General features: G+C 50.2%; 2 pseudogenes; both read right to left on the reverse strand.

Moving 5' to 3' along the window:
• Nucleotides 1-532: 532 nt before the first annotated feature.
• On the reverse strand, nt 533-1558 carry LOC116858791 (annotated as a pseudogene).
• An 82-nt stretch (nt 1559-1640) lies between these two features.
• LOC116858792 lies at nt 1641-4340 on the reverse strand (annotated as a pseudogene).
• Nucleotides 4341-6257: the final 1917 nt, after the last annotated feature.

Consider the following 6257-nt stretch of genomic DNA (forward strand, 5'->3'; position numbering starts at 1 on the left):
GGCAGAGAGAGAGAGAGAGAGAGAGAGAGAGAGAGAGGGAAGCAGGCTCCCTGCTGAGCAGAGAGTCCGATGCGGGACTCGATCCCAGGACCCTGAGATCATGATCTGAGCCGAAGGCAGTGGCTTAACCCACTGAGCCACCCAGGCGCCCCGAGGTGTAGTTTCTTTTAAGGGTAATTAAATCATCTTTGTAGGGGGCCGTCCACAAAAAGACACAGCTCCAGCTGGCAGAGTAAAAGTGGGAGGGGCCCCCGGAACTGTCTTGCCTGGCCTCCTTTAGGGTATCCCGGGCAAACATAGAAATACTGTTTCTGCAAAAACCATGGTTGGGTCGGGCAATGGCCGCATGTGTCCTCCACATGGAGTATCTGTAACAAGTCAAAGGTCAAGTTAGGAAACCAAGCTTGTAGTGGGGCAATTTTTGAGAGGGAACATACAATTTCTCCTCTAGAAACACCTATCAGCTGCCAGGTTAGGTTAAATGGTCGGTAGGGATCGGTTCTGGCATGAAGAGGAGCTAGCATAAGCAACATTAGTGGGATAAGTGAGAACGGCGCAGTCTTAGCTTTAGGGGATTGTTCTTGTTTGGTTGGCTTTTACATTCTGGAACAAAGTCCTTGAGAACAGTGTGTGGGTCAGCTGACCGGACATGGGTGTAGTGGACCCAGGGAGTAATCCCGTCGACCTTGAGAGCAATGGAAGTGGTCAGGATCACGATGTAGGGTCCCTTCCAGCATGGTTGAAGTGTCTGGTGTTAGTGTCTCCAGACATACACCCAGTTACCCAGCCGATATCAATGGGGTTCCGGGGGTGGCCCAGTCTCGTAGAGGGCCCTCAGCTTAGGCCACACCTGTTCATGGGTTCATTGTAACATTTGGAGGGAGAAAAGGAGTTGGTGATCATTAAACTCAGCAAGCACCTCAGGTTTTAAATTGGGGATAATAGGTGGAGGAATACTGAACATGATATCGTAGGGAGTAAGTCCCATCTTATATGGGGAGTTTCGTACCCTATATAGGGCAAAGGGGAGGAGAGTCACCCAGTCCCTGCCAGTCTCCAGGGTTAATTTAGTTAGGGTCTCCTTTAATGTTCTGTTCATCCTCTCTACCTGTCCTGAGCTTTGGGGCCTGTATGCACAATGTAATTTCTAATCTGCCCCAAGTACTAGTGCCACTCCCCATGTTACCTTAGAGACTAATCCTGGTCTGTTGTCTGATCCAATCTTGATGGGAAAACCATACCTTGGTAAGATGTCTTCTCCCAGTTTCTTGGTCACAGTCTGTGCTATTTCATGTTTGGTGGGAAATGCCTCTGTCTATCCTGAAAATGTATCTACAAACACTAGCAAATACCTGTATCCATATTTTCCAGGTTTTACCTCAGTGAAGTCCACTTCCCAGTAGGCTCCTAGGTGGTCTCCCCGGAGCCGGGTACCCGGGTTAGATCCATGGGCGGTGGCATTAGTTAATTGACATGCATGGCAGCTTGCCACAATCTGTTTGATCTTTGATAGGGAGTCTTTGATGGTGATCTTTGCATGTCGCACCAAGTCTTCCATTTTTTTGTTGTTGTTGTTGTTCCAATGTGGGTACTCTTATGCATTTTGGATAGGACTTGCCATCCCAGTTCCTCTGGTAGGATTATGCTACAATCTGCAGCTCTCCAATAGCCATGTAAGTATTGTGTCATGGGCAGATGCCTAATCCATTGTAAGTCTGTGTCAGTGTATTTGGGGCTACAGTCTGGCAAGTTCAGTGCCCCCGGATCAGGTAGTGTGGTCACTAAGACATGGATCACCAAAAGAGCTGCCTCTTTTGCCTTTAAGTTGGCCAGCTGGTTTCCCCTGGCCACTGGCGTGTCTGCTTTTTGGTGTCCTGGACAATGGATAATGGCCAGTGTCTTAGGCAGCCAGAAGGGCCCTTAGGAGCTCAAGGATTTCTGCCTTGTTTTTAATAGTCTTTCCTTCTGCTGTTAAGAGCCCTCCTTCTCTATAAATGGCTCCGTGGATGTGGGCTGTGGCAAAGGCGTACCTGCTATCAGTATAGATGTTTATCTGCTTGCCTTCTCCCATTGTTAGTGCCTTGGTTAGTGCAATCAATTCTGTACGCTGGGCAGATGTCCCAGCCACCAACGGTTCCACCCAGACAGTCTCTGTCTCTGTGGTCACAGCTGCCCCCGCATACCTGATTCCTTCCCGGACAAAGCTGCTGCCGTCTGTATACCAGGTGTCATCTGCATTTAGCAGTGGTCGGTCCTGGAGATAGGCTCTGACTCCATGCACCTGAGCCAGGATTTCTTGGCAGGCTTGTGGGGGGGTTCCCAGTCAGGGTTAGGGAGCAGCGTCCCTGGGTTTAGGGCTGTTGGCGCCTAGAACAAAATTCTGGTAGGGTTCAAAAGCAAGCCCTGGTAATGGGTCAAGTGGGCAAAGCTGATCCATCGGTCTGGGGGTTGAGTACCCCTTCAATGGCATGTGGGGTAGTGACATATAGTTCCTGCCCCATAACCAACTTATCTGCATCCTTAACCATGGTGGCCACTGCAGCAAAAATTTTTAATCATGGTGGCCATCCAGTGGCCATGGCATCTAACTTCTTTGAGAGGTAGGCCACCCGTCTCTTCCGGGGGCCTATGTATTGAATTAGGACTCCCTTCACCACTCCTTCCTTTTCATCCACGTAAAGGTGGAAGGGCTTAGTCAGATCAGGCAGCCCGAGTGCCGGGGCCGAAAGCAAGGCTTGCTTAAGGTCCTTGAAGGCTTTGTCCATGGCCCCAGTCCATACAATGTCCTGTTTTTGTTTTGTGGCCTTATAGAGGGGCCTAGCCATGTCAGCAAAAACAGAGCTCCACAATCGGCAGAACCCAGCTGACCCCAAGAATTCACGCACCTGGTGAATGTTTCAAGGCTGTGGGATCCTCATGATGGTCTCCTTCCATGCATCTGTTAACCATCTTTGTCCATTTTTCAATTGTACCCCAGGTAGCTCACCTCTGTTCTGCAGATCTGGGCCTTCTTAGCTGAAGCCCGGTATCCCAGAGTTGCTATTGCTTGGAGCAAATCCTTGGTGCCTTGTAGGCATGTTTCCTGGTCCTCTGCTGCCAACAGGGTATCATCTACATATTATAATAGAGTCATATTAGGGTGCTTGGCACAGAACTCACCTAAGTCTTTGTCCAGTGCCTCGTCAAAGATGGTGGGCAAATTCTTGAATCCTTGCAGCAGTCAAGTTCCAGGTGAGTTGGCCATTGATGCCCTTCTCTGGGTCCTCCCATTCAAAAGTGAAGAGGTCTTGGCTCTTTGGGGCCAAGGGCAAGCTGAAAAAGGCGTCTTTTAGGTCTAGCACTGTGTACCAAGTCTTGTCTGGGGGCAAGGTGGAGAGGAGAGTGTAGGGGTTCGGGACCATAGGGTGCATGTCCATCACCCGTTGGTTAACTTCCCTCAAGTCCTGGACTGGTCTATAATCATTAGAGTGTGGCTTTCGCACCAGCAACAGGGGAGTGTTCCATGCCGAGTGACAAGGCCGCAGTATGCCCGAGTCTAGCAGTTGCCGGATGTGTGGGTGATCCCAGTCTGTGCTGTGAGGGGCATGGGGTATTGGCGGATCCTGACTGGATCTGACCCTGGCTTTAGTTCAGTGTATATAGCTGGCCGATGTTGGGCTAGTCCCATTCCCCCAGTTTCTGCCCATGCTTGGGGAAACTCCTGCAACTAGTGGTCAATGTCGGTCATTGGTTTTGGGGGCATTTGGTGAAGAAGATATTCATCCTCGAGGTTCATGACAAGCATCTGGATCGGGTGCCCCTCTTTATCCAGAATCTTTGTCCCTTTAGTGTGGAAACTAATTTGGTCTCCCATCTTGGTGAGTAAGTCCCGGCCTAACAAGGGGTAAGGGCACTCAGGGATGACCATGAAGGAGTGGATAACTGGCCCATTCTGAGATCCACCATTCTTCAGGTAGTCCATGAATATTGTTTAGTGCCTGTGGCCCCCTGTACCCATGAGGTCTTATTTGTCAATTTCCCTTGAGGTTGTAGCAAGACAAAGTGCTGGGCCCCAGTGTCTACTAGGAATTTAATTGGTTGCCCCTCCACTTTAAGGGTTACCCTGGGCTCAGGGAGGGGTGCCGAACCCCGACCCCCCTAGTCATCTAAATCTTTGACCTCCAAGATAGTAGCAGAGGCCTTTGGTCTTTTGTTGAGGCAATCCTTTACCCAGTGGCCTTCTTCCTTGCAATACGCGCATTGGTTTTTATTCAGTTTGGGGAATTCTCAACAGGGGCCATCCTCCTTACCTGCTCCCAAAGCCAACATCTTGAGACGTCTCTGTTTTTCATGTGGGTCATCCGTGGTTGTGGCCAGTAGGATCTTAGCCAGGTTCCGGGTCTGTCAATCATTTATCTTAGCCTGTTGTTCCTCCAGGCTCTCTCTGTTATTGTAGACTCTTTCTACCACCACTATCAGATCCTGTAGGCTCTTTTCTCCTAGTCTTTCTACCCTCTGCAGTTTCCTTTTAATGTCCAGAGCAGCTTGGTTAACAAAAGCCATAACAATGGCAGCTTTGGTTTCTGGGGCCTCTGGATTCATAAGGGTGTACTGTATGAACGCCTCTATGATCCATTCTAGGAATGCCACCAGACTCTCATCTTTACCCTGTCTTACATCATATACCTTGGCCAGATTGGTAGGCTTGTGTGTTGCAGCCTTGAGACCTGCCATTAGAGTTTAACGGTAGACCCAGAGCCTCTCCTTATCTTCAGCCAAATTGTAGTCCCAAGTGGGGCGAGACAAGGGGAAAGCTGCATTTATGAGATCGGGGTTCTGAGTTGGCTGTCTGTTGTCACCCAGGACGGACTTCCAGGCTTCCACCTGGATTCATTCTCTTTCCTCAGCGGTAAAGAGAACTTGCAAGAGCTGCTGATAGTCACCCAGGTGGGCTGGTGGGTGAAAAGAACAGTATCCAAAAGAACAATAAGATCCTTTGGGTTATCAGAGAACTTTGTGTATTGGGTTCTCCAGTTGTATAAATCACTAGTAGAGAATGGCCAGTATAACATTGGCTGTCCCCCCATTTCATCGGGGGGTCCCATGGAGCAGAGGGGAAGGACAGTGGAATCGGCTGGTCTCAGGTTTGGGGTTGGGGCTGCCTGATGGGTCTGGCAACCTGTCCCTGCTGCTGGCCCACGCATGGAAGCCCCTCATCTGAGAGGGGGAGAGCACTCCCGCAGCAGCCCGTGGTGTTTCTGCTGGAGGGGCAGATGGGGGGGGACCTGGAAGGGTGGTGGAAGAATCAGGTCCTCCATGAAAGTGTCCTGAAGGACCGGGTAAAGAGGAGTCTTTGGTTTGGACTCCGCTTCCCTGTCAGACTTAGTAGTTGGGTTCCACAGGGCTAGGATCTTGGATGTAGGTCCTGCTTTGGGAGGCAGAAAAGGTTTAAGCCAGGAGGGAGGGCTCTCGATCATGTCCTGCCGGACCAGGATATAAGGCACTTGGTCAGGGTGGCCATGTGGTCCTTCTCTGAAGATGATGGCCTTAACCTATAAGATAATAGGCAGTTGAAAATTTCCCTCCCAGGGCCATCCAACATTAAAGGATGTCCATTCAGACAAGCAGAAAGTCTGAAACTTTCCCTTTCATATGTCCGTGCTCAGGTTATAAGCTCTTTCCCTGATGTCCGAGAAGCAGTCAACCCTCAGAGACAGAGGGATTGTCTGTGTCTGTCTCATTGAGTCCTCAGTCCACACCAAGGCAAAGACACCAATGACAATTAACAAGAACACACTCACACAGAAAAATGATCCGGCGCAGCCGCAAAGACAAAACTGAAAGTAAGTTGAGGGGCAGTCTGACTGCAACAGCGGCTGACTCTCCTCACAGATGGGGAATTCATCCTCCAGGCAGGGGCAAGGGACATCTCCCAAAACCCTCGGTCGACAGCCCGCCAGCATGTTCACTTAAGCCAATGTTCACTTAAGCCAATGTCGACCCAGATACAGCTTGGAATTCCTACGGGTAAAAATGCAGATTGAAGCTCCCAGAAAGTATGTGCACAAACAGGTAAAAACAAGTGCACTCACCAACGGTGCAGGACCCTTCAGGTCAGGGTCCTGGGGTTCTCTCAGATCCCGGATGAGCCCCCAAATGTTATGCCCAAGTTTCGAGCCCGAGAGACCACCAAGGAGCCAACACCGATGCAAACACAGGAGGGTCTTTATTCGGATTCGAGTCCGGGCTCATGACTGTCACTGGCATAGTGGCACAAG

The sequence above is a fragment of the Lontra canadensis genome, unplaced genomic scaffold (genome assembly GCF_010015895.1).
Source record: "Lontra canadensis isolate GAN:19392208 unplaced genomic scaffold, GSC_riverotter_1.0 scaffold142, whole genome shotgun sequence".
NCBI lineage: Eukaryota > Metazoa > Chordata > Mammalia > Carnivora > Mustelidae > Lontra > Lontra canadensis.